Below are 18516 nucleotides of genomic sequence, written 5' to 3' on the forward strand. Positions count from 1 at the left end.
GGTGAACCATGCTACAGGGCAATTTCAGTGACAGAACCCAGCTTGGACTGGACTCATTTGTCTTGTTACTGGGTGTCAGGAACGTACAGTACGCACTCACCACTCCAGAGAAATGGTATAATTTATAATTATAACTGAATTTTTGTGAAATTAGTGTTAAAAGGTAAGAAATGGAGTAAAGTGCGAAACAATCCTCAAAACACCTTTTCTATCTGTCCTGCATAGCAACACCTGCCGCCATAATGGGGGCTCTTTATGAACTTTGCTTGGGTTTCCTTATTTCTAAGATGTCAGTTTTCTTAATATTTGATATTGATATTTGATATTTGAAGAGGGAATTCAAAATTATTTTGACAGCCCAGAGATGGGTCCCGAATGATTTTATACAGCAGAAGTAAAAAAGAAGGATCATATTGCCTATCAGAAGTGGGAATCTTAAAAAACATATATAATTTCTTAACACTAATAATGACTTGCTTGAATTTATTTGGGGATGATGTGTCTCCTTAGGGAGACTACTGAGTCTTACAAGTAAGGCAATGATTCATGAAAAAAAGGATGCAAAGTAGCTTTTCTCCAGAAGGAAAACAGCTGGCTTTCTAGAGCGACCTGTCTCATTATAAATAAGCTAACACCCTGCTCTGTACTGATAAAGGGGGAAAACCCCGAAATAAGAGTTTCCAGATAGGTCCTCTTTTGGAGGAGATAATAGATTAGCTTATACTCCCATTCATGTTTTAAGTCGCTTTTAAGGCTCAAGCATTGCTTTATATCTCCAATAGGTGGCACTAGAGGGTCAGCTACAGCAACACATACTGACTTGTGTGTAAAAAACTTGTTTAAGGGTACAAACCCACACACCGTATACACAGCAGATACGCAGCAAAAACGGAGCAGATTTGAAGCAGATTTGGTGGTGCAGATTTGATGCTGTGTCCAGTTATTTAGATCTAATCTGCTGCGTATTTGCTGCGTGTTTGTTGCGTATTTGCTACGCATCGCAGCAGTAAATACGCTGTGTATACGGTGTGTGGGTTTATACCCTCAGGGTACAAACACACACACACACCGTATACGCAGCCTATTTACTGCTGCGATATGCAGCAAATACGCAACAAATACGCAGCAAATACGCAGCAGATTAGATCTAAATAACTGAACACAGCATGAATTCTGCACCACCAAATCTGCTGCAGATCTGCTGCGTATATGCTGCCTATCTGCTGCGTATACGGTGTGTGTGTTTGTACCCTTAATAAAACTTCCCAATTGTGATCTTTTAATAAAGGGCAGTAATGATTTCATAGGTATGAAATGAACTAAGCAAGGAAGATAGATAGCAACCACCGCTACGAAGGGTATGCATTAACTCTAAATTATACTACTGCACTAAAGTCAGAAAAACTCATCCTCAAGTAGCTGTTTGTTTGGTTTTATTCACAGATACATGAAATTAATATTGTAGCTCATGAAATGTGCCTGTAACCACTGCAAAGAGATGATTGAACAGCGGAAATTTTCAGGTTCGTTCGAACTCGAACCTTCTCGAACCTTCGTCATTTGATTCTTGATGCCTTCCTGTTCCGTGGGGAAGGTGGAGACAGCCCGAGTACTGCCTGGAAAACAGGGATACAGCTATAACCTGGGCTGTATCCCTGTTTTCCATGCAGTACTCTGTCTCCACCTTCCCCATGGAACGGGAAGGCATCAAGAATCAAATGACGAAGGTTCGAGAAGGTTCAAGCTCGAAGGAACCTGAAATTCCCGCTGTTCGATCAACTGTAGTAACCAGTCTGTGGTATTTCAAGAAAAAATTATTACAAATCACACCCTTAATATCATTGGCCTCAGTGGCAATTCTTTACAAAGTGTTTGGAAGAATACTCAATAAAATGGGCTACTTAAATTAACCATTTGTTGCCGTGGTTCAATAAAAAGCTTCTCTAAAGTAGGGCAGTCTTTACTTTGGGTCTCTAACTGGTGCAACTTTACTTGCATGTGTTGGGGCAGTAACACTGGTGTAAACGTGTGTGTGTGTATGTATGTATGTATGTATGTGTGTGCACACATCTGTGTCTTTGCTTAAAGCTGTACTTATTTTAACAAAGGAAAAATAACCCTTTCCTCCCTGAGAGCCACAAATGTGAACATGCACACAGTTTGTGATTGTGCTTTAAATCTATAGGATATCTTGCCATTATATAACAAAACAAAGCTGTTTTTATGAATTAATTTGATATTGTAGCATTTCTGCAGAAATATATATATATATATATATTAATTCAAGATTATTTTTGTTCTTTGTAGCCAAGTGACTTTCCATGACCATGTCCTCCAGAACACCAACGATAAATGGTGAATGAGTGGTAATTGTTTGTTGTACCCTGTATGTATTAGAATTTGCAGAGTAGACCCACAAGAGAGGCGATCCTTTATGGGGGTAGTAGTAGTGTTCCCAACATGCTGTGGTAAGATTAGGATATATAATTTCAAAAAGCAATTCGAAGCTGCATTTATAAAGGAAGCAATTGCATGGTATGTTTGGCTTGGCGCATAAGCCTTGCTGAACCGAAATGCGAGGGGTCAGCTTACTTTCCTACTGCCAGTGATCCATATTCTGAGAGTCCAAACCTTACATTACTACCAGTGCCCATCAGTTCAAGCCTTTTTTCTTTTAGTCTTTCTCATAAATGCGGTCTTCATTATCTCTATATGGATTTCAGAGGCTGCTTAAGTTTCAATAAATATGTGGTTAAATGATTCGTTTTTGGTTTCTTTATTTTCCATGAAAAAGTTCTTATTCATCCTCTTCACGGTTGGCATATATCCCTGCTTCCCAACGTAGTGCCAGTGCACTCTTCCTGCGACCTACTCTGACTGCTTCAAGGACCTGGAATAAGAAAATGTTATAGTTCATTACTGGTTCTGTATACAGCACACTTCATCAGGGATAGTTATCTACCGTCAAATGGATAAGTCCACAGCTCCAATAGCATTGAAACTTGAAGTGGATTTTACCTGTATTGATGTTTTAAGAATGCTACAATAATCTTCACGCTATTGGAGCTGTGGACCTTTTCCATTTGACTGTATCTGAATACCGGCCGACAGCCTGAGTTTGTTCTGTTTCCTTGCTCCTGTCTGGGAACCAGAACTGCACTTGGACAATATACAGACGGTGAGCTGACATCATCCTTTTCGTTTTCATAGATATGTACTGCTCACAATGGTACTTGACATTGACTAAAGCCCCAATCAACATTTCTGTATTAGTAAGATCTGAACAAAATATATGCAGAACCACAATAGAGACCAGTTATAGTATTATCACAAACAAGGCTTTAACATTGCTATAATGGCTTGATGTTCCTGTAAATGTACCTGTAACCTGTGGTTAGTATAAGGCTCTTTACATTAGAAGATCATCCAGATGCCCAAACCACATGGTATTCACTCTGACAGTGCCAACTATAATCTGGAAGGAATTTTCCAAACATTCTCCCCACATGACAAACTCCACATAAAGTACATGAAGACGTCTAATCCTAATAACTCAATTCATGCACCTTAGCTGGCAGTGTGCTGTTTACAGGCCATTGTACATACACACTTATCAACGGAGAACATGTAAATGTTTTGTTTTAATGGATTAAACTCATGAAAGACACTGAGAACCCAGCTGTGTATCCCAAGTGACATAAGGATACTTTATCACCTCCTATATGGGAATTAAACATTTAACCCAAAAATGTATGTTTTATATGCAAACATTACATTAGGTTCAATAGCTTCCATTATCTTGCAGCTCTTGATATCTAACTTGGAATGGGACACACCAGGAACTATATTTACATTTCTAATACTGGCCATATACACCAGAAAAAGATAGGATTAGCAGACTATGTATGGGGGCCTCCAGACTAGGCAGATGTTGGGGGAAATAATGAACAGCTTATCCCCATCCTACTTTTATAATAGCATGCAAGTTCTGCCAAACCAGGTGAAGGGAGAGATGGGAGAAATAGTTGTTCATCCAACATATGGCCAATTTAATGCTACTGATAATTCAGTTTGACAAAGAAATTACTTTGCACATATCAAGCAGCCTATGACTGTATCTATTGAACTAAGGATTCACAATAGAATTATAAACAATACAGACAAGAATATAAAGCCCTGGAAATGTAAAGAGGCTTCACATATCTTAGCTGTGTCACACCACAACATTAGGTACCCTTGCGGTATAGGTCCACTAGACAGCTTAACCTAGCCTGCACCAATATGTATACCAATGTGTATGTGTATATATATATATATATATATATATATATATATATATATATATATTTATGTAAGTGTGTGTGTGTGTGTGTGTGTGTGTGTGTGTGTGTGTAATACAGTGGTATGCAAAAGTTTGCACCCCCACCATTTTTTTTTATTTGCAGCTTTTACATTTTCAAGAAACAAAACAAACAAAGAGAGGCCAGAAGCAAAACCTTGGGCATCCTGCATGGCTAGTACCTAGTAGCACCCCCTTTAGAAAGTATCACAGCTTGTAAACACTTTTTTTGTAGCCAAGAGGGTTTCAATTCTTGTTTGAGGGATTTTCATTCTTCCAGTTCTGTGAGATTCTTGGGCCATTTAGCAAGCAATGCACTTATTAAGTTTGTCCACAGATTTTTTATGATGTTCAGAGAAGGAAACTGTGATGGCCATGGTAAATGGCCACCCCATGCTTAGTGGTTGGAGTGGCGATCATTTCATGAAATTCTGTGACCTTTTTTTTCTCCAAACATATCTTTGCTCATTGGGGGAGATGTATCAAAGGGTGTAAAATATAGACTGGTGTTAACTTCCCACAGCAACCAATCACAGCTCAGCTTTCATTTTACCAGAGCTGCAAGCTGAGCTGTGATTGGTTGCTGTAGGCAGTTTACAACAGTCTATATTTTACACCCTTTGATAAATCTCCCCCTTTGTGTCTAGAGTTTTTACGCTCATCGGTCCACAGAACTTGCTTCCATGATGTATCAGGCTTCTTTAGATGTTGTTTAACAAACTTGCAAAATTAAATTGTGAGCTGTGCACACAGCAGAGAACAGTGCTTAGCAGTGATTGTTTATTATGTTACCCCTGCCCCTGCCAGCTGACAAATTTCCTAAATCGCTGCACTTCTCCAGGGATACTCCAGCGAAAAGGTTCTTCCCAGTAATTGAAACACATTACAAAGTTATATACTTTTATAATATGCTTCAATCACCTATCTGCCCCCATTCCCTATCTTTCCCTCCCCTTAATCCCCCACCAGGAAGTGAAGTAAACTCATTCTTACCTAATGACTGTTGACCCCAGGCTTTTCTGTGGCAGCCATTTTGTGACAATGACATCATCAAGAGGGAGGCGGGTCTAAGCCCTACTAAGCCAGCCTCTCTTTGTCAGATGACACAGGTTGCTCAGCTCTGATTGGATAAGCAATCTGTAAGCCATCAAACAGTTTTACAGAGTCAGTTAGACATTGCAAGAGACAAAGTGCATCATGGGAAAGCCCAAACCAGGAAGCTAAGAAAAAAATGAAGACCAACTGGAGCTTTAGGGACCTGTTTTTTTTTATCAGCGCAAGAGAACACATTTAGGGTATAAACCCACACACCGTATATGCAGCGTATTTACTGCTGCGATACGCAGCAAACTCGCAGCAAACTCGCAGCAGATTAGATCTAAATAACTGAACACAGCATCAAATCTGTACCAACAAATCTTCTGCGTATCTGCTGCGTATATGGTGTGTGGGTTTATACCCTTAAGGTCTAAGACCTTGGATCTACTTGGATTTTTCCTTTCCTTTCTTACTCTAAAAGTGTGCAAAACCAAAATAATACACTGATATTTCTTAAAATGTAGAAAAGCGTGTTTCATCTTTAATGTTATGCCATTTGGAGACTGTTTCATCTTTAACGCGAATCTGCGCCGCCACCCTCCCAACCACTGGTGCCTTTACTTAGCTGTAATAAAACAAGCTCGGTCCTGTGGGTCTAAATCCCTGCTAGTACTGTTATTTTCTTAAAAAACTATTTTTAATCCTGGACCCATGGTCAAAGAGGCAGGACGTAGAACTGCAGTGCCTAAGCGTGCAACACCTCTCTGCAACTGTTCCCCACCTTTCTTCTCTTCAAATACGCCCCTCATCACTCTAATCTCCTGTTTCATTGCACCTGCACCAATTAACCTCATAATAGCACATGCACAGGACTAGCAGTGTGACCAGGCCATAACCCAGCACAGAGGCAGTGCTGAAGAGAAGAGAGGCAGGGAAGCAGCAAAGAAATGCATTTCAGGCCTAGGGCACTGCAGCATTAGGCCAGCCTACAGTGACCCCACTGTCCAGAATTAAAAATGTTTTTGTTTTGTTTTTTAAAGAAAAAAACGGCACCAGCAGGGATTTGGATCACAGGACTGAGCTTGTTTTATTACCAGCTAAACGGGTATGATCTTTTTGAGGGGTGCACAGTTTAACTCTTCACAGTACATAACAGTCATTTTTACCAGGGGTGCCCAAACTTTTGCATGTCACTGTGTATGTATTTTACTGTTCAAAAGTTTTATGCGGGTGTGGAAAGAATGCTGCAAAGTAAAAATGCTTAAAAAAATAGAAATGTTAATAGCTTATTTTTATCAATTAACAAAATGCATAATCAGTGAATAAACAGACCAACCTTTGCCTTCAGAACAGCATCAGTTCTTCTAGGTACCCTGGCACAAAGCCCGGGATTATGTAGGATTATAGTCAAGTGCATGATTATCCAACTATACCAAACAGGTGATAATGATCGTCACTTTCATAGGTAGGACGAAACACAATCCATATAACACAGAGTTGGGAGTCAAACCCACACCATGCCCAGCATTTGCCAGCTGCTCTATGAAGATGACACCTGCCTGTAATGGCCAACATTAGAAATCACTCAAAGGCCCATCATTTAACTGTCTAAATGCTGTAATCCATAGCAATCACTGCATTTAAACAGTTTTGGCACGCATTATTAGTGATCAGGAGAATCAATTGATTTTTTTCCCCAAAGAATAAAAAATACACATACCAATGGGACCGAGGTACTTCCCCCCATACCATAGGTTCCAGCTGCACCAGTCTAATGTTTGGAGAATACACCTATAAATTCTGAATTCTACAGTAAACAAACTATACCCCAAAAGAAAAAAAAGGGGGGGGGGGTCCCCGAATGGTCCCTACTCATAGAACTAAACACCTATAAACCCATCCGGTGTGAATGTAAAAGAAATATTGAAAATTCCCAAAGCCTCAGGCCTCCCACCTCACACTCCTCGTGTGGGATGTGAGGCCTGAGGCTTTGGGAATTGTATTCCTGGGTAACTTTGTTTATTTGCACTTGCTAACATTTTGGTTAGATTTAGCTATGCAGCCTGTGGTTTGGTATATATTTTAGTACTTGCACTTTATATTACTGTTTACAACCTAGCTGTAATGAGCTATGTTATCTGTACCTAATATCTGCACTTGCACTTTAATTGTAACATATACCTGTCCTCCTGTATGGTCTCCCACCTCCCAGGTCTTTGTTTTTATTTTCCTTTTTTTTCCCTTTTCCTTTTTATTGTTGCAATGATTTTCAATAAAGTCTTTTGTATATATCAGTGAATTTTCAATATTTATTTTACATTCACACCGGATGGGTTTATAGGTGTTTAATGTTTGGAGAAGTTTGTCCAGAAGTGGCTTTCATGGAAGCCATACTTTTGACATGTAAACTCAACTATACACTAAAACTCTCTGGGCTGATGACCTAAAATTTGAAATGTTTGCCTGTAACTATAGGCAGTTTGTTTGCTGAAAGAGTGGAGAGAAGTACAATGATGAGTGTCTGCAGCCAAGAGTGAAGCACGGTGGAGGTTTGTTGCAAAGTTCAGCAAATGGAGTTGGGGATTTAGTAAGAATTAATGGTGTCCTTACTACCGAGAAATACAGGCAGATATTTATCTGTCTGATTAACTCCAAATTCATTCTGCAGCAGGACAATGACCCTTAGGGTACAAACCCACTTGACGTATTTGCTGCGTGAATCAGTCTTAAAAATAAGCAGGCAAAACGCAGGTTGGCTTTATACAATTGTTCTGCGTTAAAATACGCAATTGTGTATTTTTGAAGCGTGAAGCTTGTTGTTAGCAAAGCATCAGTTGTTAACAACCTGTGCGAAAAACGCATGTAGCTTCATGCTTCAAAAATACGCAATTGCGTATTTTAACACAGAACAATTGTATAAAGCCAACCTGCGTTTTGCCTGCTTATTTTTAAGACTGATTCACGCAGCAAATACGTCAAGTGGGTTTGTACCCTTACAATACAGCCAATGTCACTAAAACTACACCTGTCTGGGATTACTTAAAGGGGTTATCCAGTATGGGGGCACTTTTTGGGGGGGATTGGGGAGGAGGTGGCTGAAATAAAAGACGTCCACTCACCTCCCCGGTTCCAGCAGCGGGTCACTCATCATGGCGCTCCGGTGCCCGGTTCCCGGCCGCTTCCTGGTGTCTGACGCCGCCCGAGATGCTACATCTCAGGGCCGCTCAGCCACTCAGTGAAGGAGGTGGGATCCGTTTGAAGTCCGCTCGGATCCCGCCTCCTTCACTGAGTGGCTGAGTGGCCCTGAGACGTAGCATCTCGGGCGGCATCAGACATCAGGAAGCGGCCGGGAACCGGGTACCGGAGCGCCGCGATGAGTGACCCGCCGCTTGAACCGGGGAGGTGAGTGGACGTCTTTTATTTCAGCCCCCTCCTCCCCGGTCCCCCCCAAAAAAAGTGCCCCCATGCTGGAGCACCCCTTTAAAGAGACCGAAGGACATGAGCAAGCCTACATCCACAGAAGAAATGTGGCTAGTTCCTTAAAATGTTTGCTGGTCAGAGGGAATTGGGATGGTCACATAAAATATTGATCTAATTTAAATGTGTGTTCTGTTTAATCACTTTTCATTTTCTTAATTGATAAAAAAAAAATACTATTCACTTCTATTAAAAAAAAAAAAACATTATGCTCACCTGACTACAAGTTTCACCCAGTAAGTTATATATATTAGAATTGAGCAAACTTTGAGCACACTTAAGTGGCTGCTGAAGTTGGATGCAGCCCTAAGGAGACCAGGAAAACATAGATGCAGCCCACTGTGTGTATGTTTTCCCAGCCTCCCTAGGGCTGCATCCAACTTCAGCAGCCACCACTAATCAAATGCCACAAGCTCAGGTTCAGAGAAACCCCAGTGTGCTCGCAGTTTGCTCAATTCTAATATATATATATATATATATATATATATATATATATATATATATATATATATTAAACCTGCTGGAACAGCTTTTACAGACTTTAAAAAATGACACAAATGACACAGACATCACAAAAATAATGACAAGGGATCATGCACAGAAGAATATGCATGCAACTGTGGGAATACAGTCAGGTCACAGGTACCTCAGTAGTAACTCTGTAAGACAGTAATTTACAGGTGTACTGGTGAGAGAGAAGGAAAAGAAGAGAATTAGTACACTAGACTCTGACAGACAAGAGATACAGTAAAAGCAGCACATGGATGGTATTTCAGATGTAAGACAATTGGTTAGTACAGAAAGCTGTATAATAATATCCCTCTCCATTGTGTTGTGTAACCGCTCTAGCAACTTACTATTACTATTCTATTCTAAGAACATAAACCTGACCTTTTAAAGGACCATTGTTCACAATTAAAGAACTGGTTTCTCAAAATATTTCCAAAAGAATACAATCACCTCTACAATTTCAACCATGGCTGGCGTAATGAGAAAAGTCTTATCACATAAAATACAGATTGACAACAAAAGTAAAAGAAAAAATCTACAAAGGTAAAGACATAAACATAGTTTGTGAAGCAATATACAACAATAAAACAATATACAACACTTGGAAATTTTTCATCTTGACACTCAAATGTGCACATAGCTCTCTTCTATGTTTTTTTTTCTCTGTATTATTGTGTATGAATGTACATATGATGTTAGTGATGATGGTCATCAGCTACAACTGTCCTTAAAAAAGGTGTGATATATGAAGATGAGGTCCAGCAATTAGTAAAAAAGGGGTTAAAATAGATCTGCCTGAATGCATTGTTAGCACGGACAATACTTAGGAATGATGTCAATGAAAAGTTAGCCAACAAAGCACAAGCTCTATGAATCTATGTAAAAGCAAGTCTGTGAATAAATAACGAAAAACCCCTATTTACACTAAACGTCAAAGGTATTGGGCCTCACTTCTTAAAGGGGTTGTCAAGTGAAAATCTTTTTCTTTTAAATCAACTGGTGTCAGAAAGTTATATAGATTTGTAATTTACTTCTATTAAAAAATCTCAAGTCTTCCCATACTTATCAGCTGCTGTCTTGCAGGAAGTTGTGTTTTATTTTGAGCCTGACAGTGCTCTCTGCTGACATCTCTGTCCCAGACAGGAACTGTCCAGAACAGGAGAGGGTTTTTTTATGGGGATTCCCATAGAAAGCCTCTCCTCTATAGAGTTCCTGTCTTGGCCAGAGATGTCAGCAGAGAGCACTGTGTCAGACTCAAAATAAAACACCATTTCCTGCAGGACCTACGTCTGATAAGTATGGGAAGACTTGAGATTTTCTAAAAGAATTAAATTACAAATCTATATAACTTTCTGACACCACTTGATTTGAAAGAAAAAGATTTTAGCTGGACAACCCCTTTAATCTTTGAATTCAGGTTTCGGTCAGTCCCAGTCCCACAGGTGTATAAAATTAGGCACCTACCCATGCATTATTCCTTTACAAACATTTGCGAAAAAATGGGTAAATCTAAAGAGCTCAGTGAACTCCGGCATGGTACTGTAATAGAATGTCACTGCTGCAACAGGTCAACTTGGGAATTTTTTTCTGGATGAACTGGGAGTGGTATTATTAAAAAGCAACTCAGCCTTAAGGTGCAGATGACATAAAATTACACTGCCAACACGCTTTGGACCCCATACCTGTAAAGCTCCAAACCTTGAATCATAAACTGTGCACTGGGAGCATTGTGACATGGGTTTCATGGCTAAGCAGCTGTAAGCCTTAAATTACCCTGCACAATGCCAGGTGTGGAGGAAAGGTGTGAAGCACTCCATGGCCGTTTCTAGGGGTGGGCGGGCGGGCCGGGCGACCGCACGGGGCGCTGGTGGCACCCACAGGACGTCACTTATCAGCACGCACCGCTGGCCGTCAACCCACCCGCCCCATCACCTGGTCTGACCTCCCCTTGCAATCAGCTGCCCGGAATGTCCGCCGGACCGAAGCTCCGCCCCCTCGAACCGAAGCTCCGCCCCCTCGGACCGCGCTCTTCTCAGCCGAGCCGGGGACTCATCACCTGATCAGCGACTGCTGCCCCCTCACACATCTTCTTCCTCAAGCAGGCGCAGTGACGTGATATCACTGCGCCTGGAGGAAGAGGATGTGTGCGGGGGCGGCAGCGGCAGTGGCCTGCTTGCTCCTCGCAGGCTGGAGGAGAAGAGGAGACAGGGACCCAATCTATGTATGAAGGTGAGTATAAGGTTGTTTTTTTTTTTTGTGTTTGTGTGTGTTTGGTAATTGGGGGGGGGGGGGTTTAGAGCACAGGGGGAGATTATTACCATTATTACTATGGGGCAGACCACGGGGGGGGGGGTTATTAATGTGAGGACAGCATGGGGGTGATTTTTACTATGGGGAGCAGAGCAGGGGGGGCTTATTACTGGGAGGGGCACAGGGGGGATTATTACTGTGGGGACAGAGCACAGGGGGGATTATTACTGTGGGGACAGAGCACAGGGGGGATTATTACTGTGGGGACAAAGCAAAGGGGGATTATTACTGGGGGGCACAGGGGGATTATTACTGTGGGGACAGAGCACAGGGGGGATTATTACTGTGGGGACAGAGCACAGGGGGATTCTTACTGGGGGGGCACAGGGGGATTATTACTGGGGGGGGGACAGAGCTCAGGGGGGATTATTACTGTGGGGACAAAGCACAGGGGGATTATTACTGGGGGGCACAGGGGGATTATTACTGTGGGGACAGAGCACAGGGGGGATTATTACTGTGGGGACAGAGCACAGGGGGATTCTTACTGGGGGGGGCACAGGGGGATTATTACTGGGGGGGGGACAGAGCTCAGGGGGGATTATTACTGTGGGGACAGAGCCCAGGGGATTATTACTGAGGGGGGGTGGGCACAGGGGGATTATTACTGTGGGGACAGAGCACAGGGGGGATTATTACTGTGGGGACAGAGCACAGGGGGGATTATTACTGTGGAGACAGAGCACAGGGGGATTATTACTGGGGGGGCACAGGGGGGATTATTACTGTGGGGACAGAGCACAGGGGGGATTATTACTGTGGGGACAGAGCACAGGGGGGATTATTACTGTGGGGACAGAGCACAGGGGGATTATTACTGGGGGGGGGCACAAGGGGATTATTACTGGGGGGGACAGAGCTCAGGGGGGATTATTACTGTGGGGACAGAGCACCGGGGGGATTATTACTGAGGGGGGTGGGCACAGGGGGATTATTACTGTGGGGACAGAGCACAGGGGGAATTATTACTGGGGGGGGCACAGGGGGGATTATTACTGTAGGGACAGAGCACAGGGGGGATTATTACTGTGGGGACAGAGCACAGGGGGGATTATTACTAGGGGGGCAAGCACAGGGGGGATTATTACTGTGGGGACAGAGCACAGGGGGATTATTACTGTTGGGACAGAGCACAGGGGGGGTTATTACTGGGGGGGAAGCACAGGGGGGGCAAGCACAGGGGGGATTATTACTGTGGGGACAGAGCACGGGGGGATTATTACTATAAGGACAGAGCACAGGGGGATTATTACTGTGGGGACAGAGCACAGGGGGGATTATTACTGTGGGGACAGCACAGGGGGGATTATTACTATATGGAGGCACAGCAGGGGACATTACTACTATATGGAGGAAAAGCAGGTAGCAGAGGATGCTACACATACAGGGGACAACCCACATAGCTACTGACTTTACTGCACATGACACAAAAAAGTAGAAGTTGTAAAAGTGCGGAGCCAAAATGTTTGTCTGGCAGGTTCAGAAGAAACGAATTGTAGCTGCAAGAAATCATCATGGTGGTCTGGGCCAGATGGAGAGGAAAAGGAAAGTGACACCTCAGAAGAAGACGTCACCTGTGAGTCAGTGAATGACTTTTTTTTGCCCCAAGTTGAAAAGGGTTTTTAGCTTTTAGCAAGATTCGCCCTGTAGTTCAAATTACCTAGAAACGGCCCTGGAAGCACACCATCACTGGACTGTTCCAGCATGACTATGCCCTAGAGCAAAATTAAGGATTGTTGGATTGTTGGATTGTTGGATTGTTTAGTGTGGAACAACTTTACTGCCCATACAGAGTCCTGACCCCAACCCTATCCAGCACCTTCCCATAGAACTAGAACATAGATTGCAAACCAGGCCCTTTCGTCCAACATTAATATCCGACCTCACAAATGCTCTACTGGATAACTGGGAAAAATTCCCATATATACACTACAAAAATATTCCCAAAAGGATAGAATCAGTTATCACTAGAGGGGGGGGGGCAAACTCCATAATAGTGGCTACAGATATAGAGTGGGATGTCCTAAGAGGAGCACTTGGCACTTGAATTTTTTATTCAGTTCCTACAATGAAACACTAAGCAGTGCTTAGAACAATGGGCTATTGCCCTCCTCTTGCTATGGACCCTTGGGCATAATGCTTAAACTGCCAGTCCACCCACAGGGTAGAGCGCATTAAATAGCACATAAATACTAATGGATATCTTTGCATTACTGTATTTGGCCTGCTGTTTTCTCAGATGGAAAAAGGTTTATGCAAAAATTAGCATGTGTTATGGAGATATGCAGAAGAGGTAGGCAGAAGCATAACAGATGAGGAAAACTTACACTCGAATCATCCATTCGGTCACGTCTCTTACTTTTATGGCTCTCATAATCTTCCATAAGTGTTTGCATGAGATTTTTAGGACGAGATCCAGCGGGATCTTCTAACTGAGGATCAATTTGTACAGGGGGACTTTCAGCTTTTGGTGAAGATGGAGATTTTACTTTCTCTATTTTACCTGCAAAGATAAAAGTAGCAATAATATTAAAAGAAGTATTCAATGTAATAGCGGATACTAATGGGAAAGATTAATCCAGAAGCATCTAACCTGCTATGTCCCTACAGAGCACAGGGTGCTGAGGATGAGGCTAATTTTCTCACCTTGTTCCTCAGCGCTGTTCTGGGGATATTTGTAGTTTTATACATAGGCTATTTAGGTGGTTTGGTGCACTGTGGGCAGGACTACCATCTGATTCAGCCGGTCAGCCTATCCCTTCTAATGAATATTAGCAGAGCAGAGCCCCAATATTCATTAGGATGGACGAGCCGGCCGAAGGGAATTAGTGCACTAAGGGCAGTAGCCCTGACCAAAATGATTTAATAGCATATTATTAACCTACAACTATCCCAAAAACAACTGCTGAGGATCAATGTAAGAAACTTACCTTCATTCTTAGCGTCTTGTGTGCTACAGGGTCATATCAACAAGATAGATGCTTCTGCTCTAAAGATAAAAATGGAGTGGCCGCATGTATGTGTGATTTGCTGCTCCATTCCAAGGTGCAACTTGGGCCTCTGTTCCATAGGTTTCCATTATAATTCCATTCACTGCTACTTTAGCAGTAAGAGCAGAGGTAAAGGAGCAGATGGCACGCTGCAAAGCACTTCTTCCCCTTCGCTCTAGTGATTGTGGGGGTCTCGCCCCCCCCCCCCAGCCTTGTTATGACGTGTCAGAAGTTTCTTGTGATAATAGGTAGGCTTTAAATGGGTTGTAAATGAATAAGAAAACATAGCTGCTTTCATGCCACAGTGCCTGGGATTGCAGTTCACCTCTATAAGTGAATGTGCTGAGCTGCACTGTCACATGTAGCTTTTGGACAAGTGTGGCACAATTTCTTGTTAGACAGGCTTTTCCAACCTTTGGGCTATGTTCTCACAACATATTTTTTGGGCCATTTGAGTCCAAATGATGGCCATTATTTCATCATGACAGCCGTCATTTGTACAATAACAGCCGTCATTTGGAGCCAAATGGACAAAAAAAGACATTGTGGGAACATAGCCTTGGTCTTTAACAAATTAAAATACTAGCAGATTGGTATATCCTTTAACTTATACTCCCCTCTAATTAGCTATATGGTAAATGTTTTTTTTTCAATTACTGCTAGTAAATAATTTATATGCTCAGAAAGTGTACATAGTTCCCCCATAGAATCCATGGTCTAAGTGCACAAATGCAGAGGATTCCTTTTGGGAGGGTTTGAACGCAGGGTTTAGGCTATGTTCAGACAACGGGCGTTATTCATAACGCCATAACGCCTTTTTGTTGCCAAATGATGTCTACCCCAAAAAAAACAACTGTCATTGTGATGACATAGCTTTAAAATGATATCTCCACCAGATGCTACATTTAGGCTATGTCCCTACTACTGGAAAGGGCTAGCACTTAATAGAAAAAGGCGGCCATCTATTTATATGCCGGCCAATTCCCGTAGTGGGAACGTAGCCTCAGGGTGTTCACACACAGTATATGAAGGGGGATGAAAATACTTTGCATCACAAATACGTGTTTACTTGTGTATTTTCCATGTGTACATGTGTTGTACACGTCTATACATAATATTTGAAAAAAAAATGATTTACATAGTGCCAACATATTCTGTAGCACTTTAAAATTATGGAGCTAAATACATTGATAAAAATACAGGGCGACCTTTCATTGTTATCTTCATGTAGAGAACTAATTTGCTATTCATGACATCACTAACAAGGCTTATAAAATATAGCGTCTGGAATTTGTAGTGCTAAAACTGCAATGGAAATACCACATGGTCATTTTATAATGTTATCATTTTTTCCTCATATTTAGGGCCTGAATAAAACCATTGCTTTTCCCTTTATAACAATTGACCACTAGGTGTCACCCTTCTAACATAGAAACAACTATTTATTCTAGAATTCAGCCTGAGGAGTTACCATTTACAGTGGGTATATCATATCACTAACTTTGGATGGTCTCAGTCCAAAAAGGTTTTGCTTCTTTAAGGGATCTATAACAGATATATGTCTTAAAGGGGTAGTTCACCCAAAAAATTTCTTTCAAATCAACAAAGTGCCAAAAAGTGCCAGAGATTTTTAGTTTACTTCTATTAAAAAAGTCTTCAGTAGTTATGAGCTGCTGTATGTCCTGCAATAAGCGGCATTCTTTCCTAATTGTTGGTGAACTACTCTTTTAAAATGGTCTGTCAGCTAGCACTACTGACCATTATAGGTTACCATGTGAGTTAAACAAACATCTGACATATATCTAAGCCATGTTGTGTGATCATTTTTGCACAATACTTTCAAATATTTGCACAAAACACGGAAAGGGTGCCATAGATGCTCCTGGATGGGGGAGTCGTGTGGTGCCGTGTTGGCTTATGGGGGACCCAGGCCCCTTTTTTTGCACAGGTGCCCTATGCAGTCTGTGTCCACCCCTGCAGTAGATTGTTATTGCTTTAATAAGATTAAAGATTGTTAGTAAGATTAAAATATTTAAAGCTGATGTTTTATTGGAAATACAGGAAAATTGTAATGAATCCCGTCCTAAGACATTACTCCTTGAATTGTAGGATTGGGATGAAGGCAGCACATTTTAATATTGTTATTTTGAGCAGGAACCAGGGTTGTGGAGTTGGTAAGCCACAGCTCCGACTCCAACTCTGACTCCTGAATTTTATCAGGGACCGACTCGGACTACTTTAAAAAAGTACCTATTTGTGACAACATGTCTAGGTCCATATGCATACCTTACAGTATCTATACATCAAACAAAAAGGGTGAGTGGTGCGGTGGTCACGGACACGGTATATGAATAATATGTAGTAACTATAGTCGGCAATTAAGTGATTTTTACTTATTCATGGTGTAAGTTTAAAGGGGTTATCCAGAGCTACAAAAACATGGCCTCTTTCCCCCCACTCTTGTCTCCAGTTCAGGTGTGGTTTGCAATTAAGCTCCATTTTAAACCCCACCCAATCTGGAGACAAGAGTGGTGCAAAAGTGGCCATGTTTTTGTAGCACTGTATAATCCCTTTAAGTGTCTAACATGCCCAGTGCTTTTTGTGTGTAAATTACCTAATTCACATATAAAAGCTCCATCTATTTTTGAGGATCTACTATTTAACGTAATGATTAGAGATGAGCGAGCCGGGTTCGGGTTCGAGTTGATCCGAACCCGAACGTTCGGTATTTGATTAGCTGGGGCTGCTGAACTTGGATAAAGCTCTAAGGTTGTCTGGAAAACATGGATACAGCCAATGACTATATCCACATAGCCTTAGGGCTTTATCCAAGTTCAGCAGCCACCGCTAATCAAATGCCGAAAGTTCGGGTTCGGATGGACAAAGATATAAAGTAGATTCTTCTGTGTGTGCAGTGGGTGCAGCCAGACTCCAGCCACCATGTCCTGAACAACTCAGAAGTAGACTAGATGGAGCAGGTGGTCTTTTTCTGCTGACAATCTTCTATGTTTCTAACTAAATATTCACCATACGCAAAAGAAAAACTGCTAAAAATGCCAGATACAAGTGATATAGAGACCACACATAGGCCCAGATTTATCAGCTCTCTGTCAGCGTCCACGCTCCTAAATCCACTCCAGTCATAGAAATCATCACCTGTGAGAAATCACCCCCCCCCCCCTCCCCGCAAGTCACTTGATGTAAATGCACTTTAATCACTTACATGGAGGGGAGGCAGCACATTAAGAATATGGGGGGGGGGGGGCAAGCATATTTATTGCACGGGGGTCCTCTATAGTCTGTGTCCACCTCTGTGTTAGATTAACACCTCAAACAACAATTATAATACATATCCTCTGGGATACGGGGTCTTACTCTCCATGAATAGAAAGGCTTTCTGAACACTGCTTGTTAAGTCATTACTCATTCATCGTAAAGTCTGTTATTGTTTACTGCGGCCAAGGTATTCCTTGTCACTATGAAGCTGCCAGTATTAATGAACAGTAATCCTAGATTAACTGCACTCATAGAGGACATACTTGGCACTAGAAGACTGGCTTCACATTTTGTTGATGGCTGTTTTTCACTTCACATTAGTTCAATGTGCGTTTATCCACTGGAGCTTTGTAGAAAAGCCTCTATTGAGAGGAGATTTCGCTGACAATACTTATGTACATAACATGCATTTGTTTTGTGCTCTCTTTCCCAGTGAGCTAATTGGGTTGTAATTTCCAACAGATGGCATGGACCCAGCCAGAGGATAGCATGAAATGCAGGAGGTGCAAGCCTTTCATCGGAACATCAGAAAGTAATATATATATATATATATATATATATATAATATATATATAT

The 18516-nt window shown here is 41.9% G+C and overlaps 1 long non-coding RNA gene across 1 annotated transcript; it reads right to left on the bottom strand.

Annotated features, from left to right (window-relative positions):
- Positions 1–2258: 2258 nt before the first annotated feature.
- On the bottom strand, positions 2259–14174 carry LOC138785816 (uncharacterized). Its single transcript, XR_011362158.1, has 2 exons — positions 14002–14174; positions 2259–2890 (listed from the first exon to the last, which is right to left on the bottom strand). It is a non-coding gene; the product is annotated as an uncharacterized lncRNA (long non-coding RNA).
- Positions 14175–18516: the final 4342 nt, after the last annotated feature.

The sequence above is a fragment of the Dendropsophus ebraccatus genome, chromosome 3, assembly GCF_027789765.1.
Source record: "Dendropsophus ebraccatus isolate aDenEbr1 chromosome 3, aDenEbr1.pat, whole genome shotgun sequence".
NCBI classification, from domain to species: domain Eukaryota; kingdom Metazoa; phylum Chordata; class Amphibia; order Anura; family Hylidae; genus Dendropsophus; species Dendropsophus ebraccatus.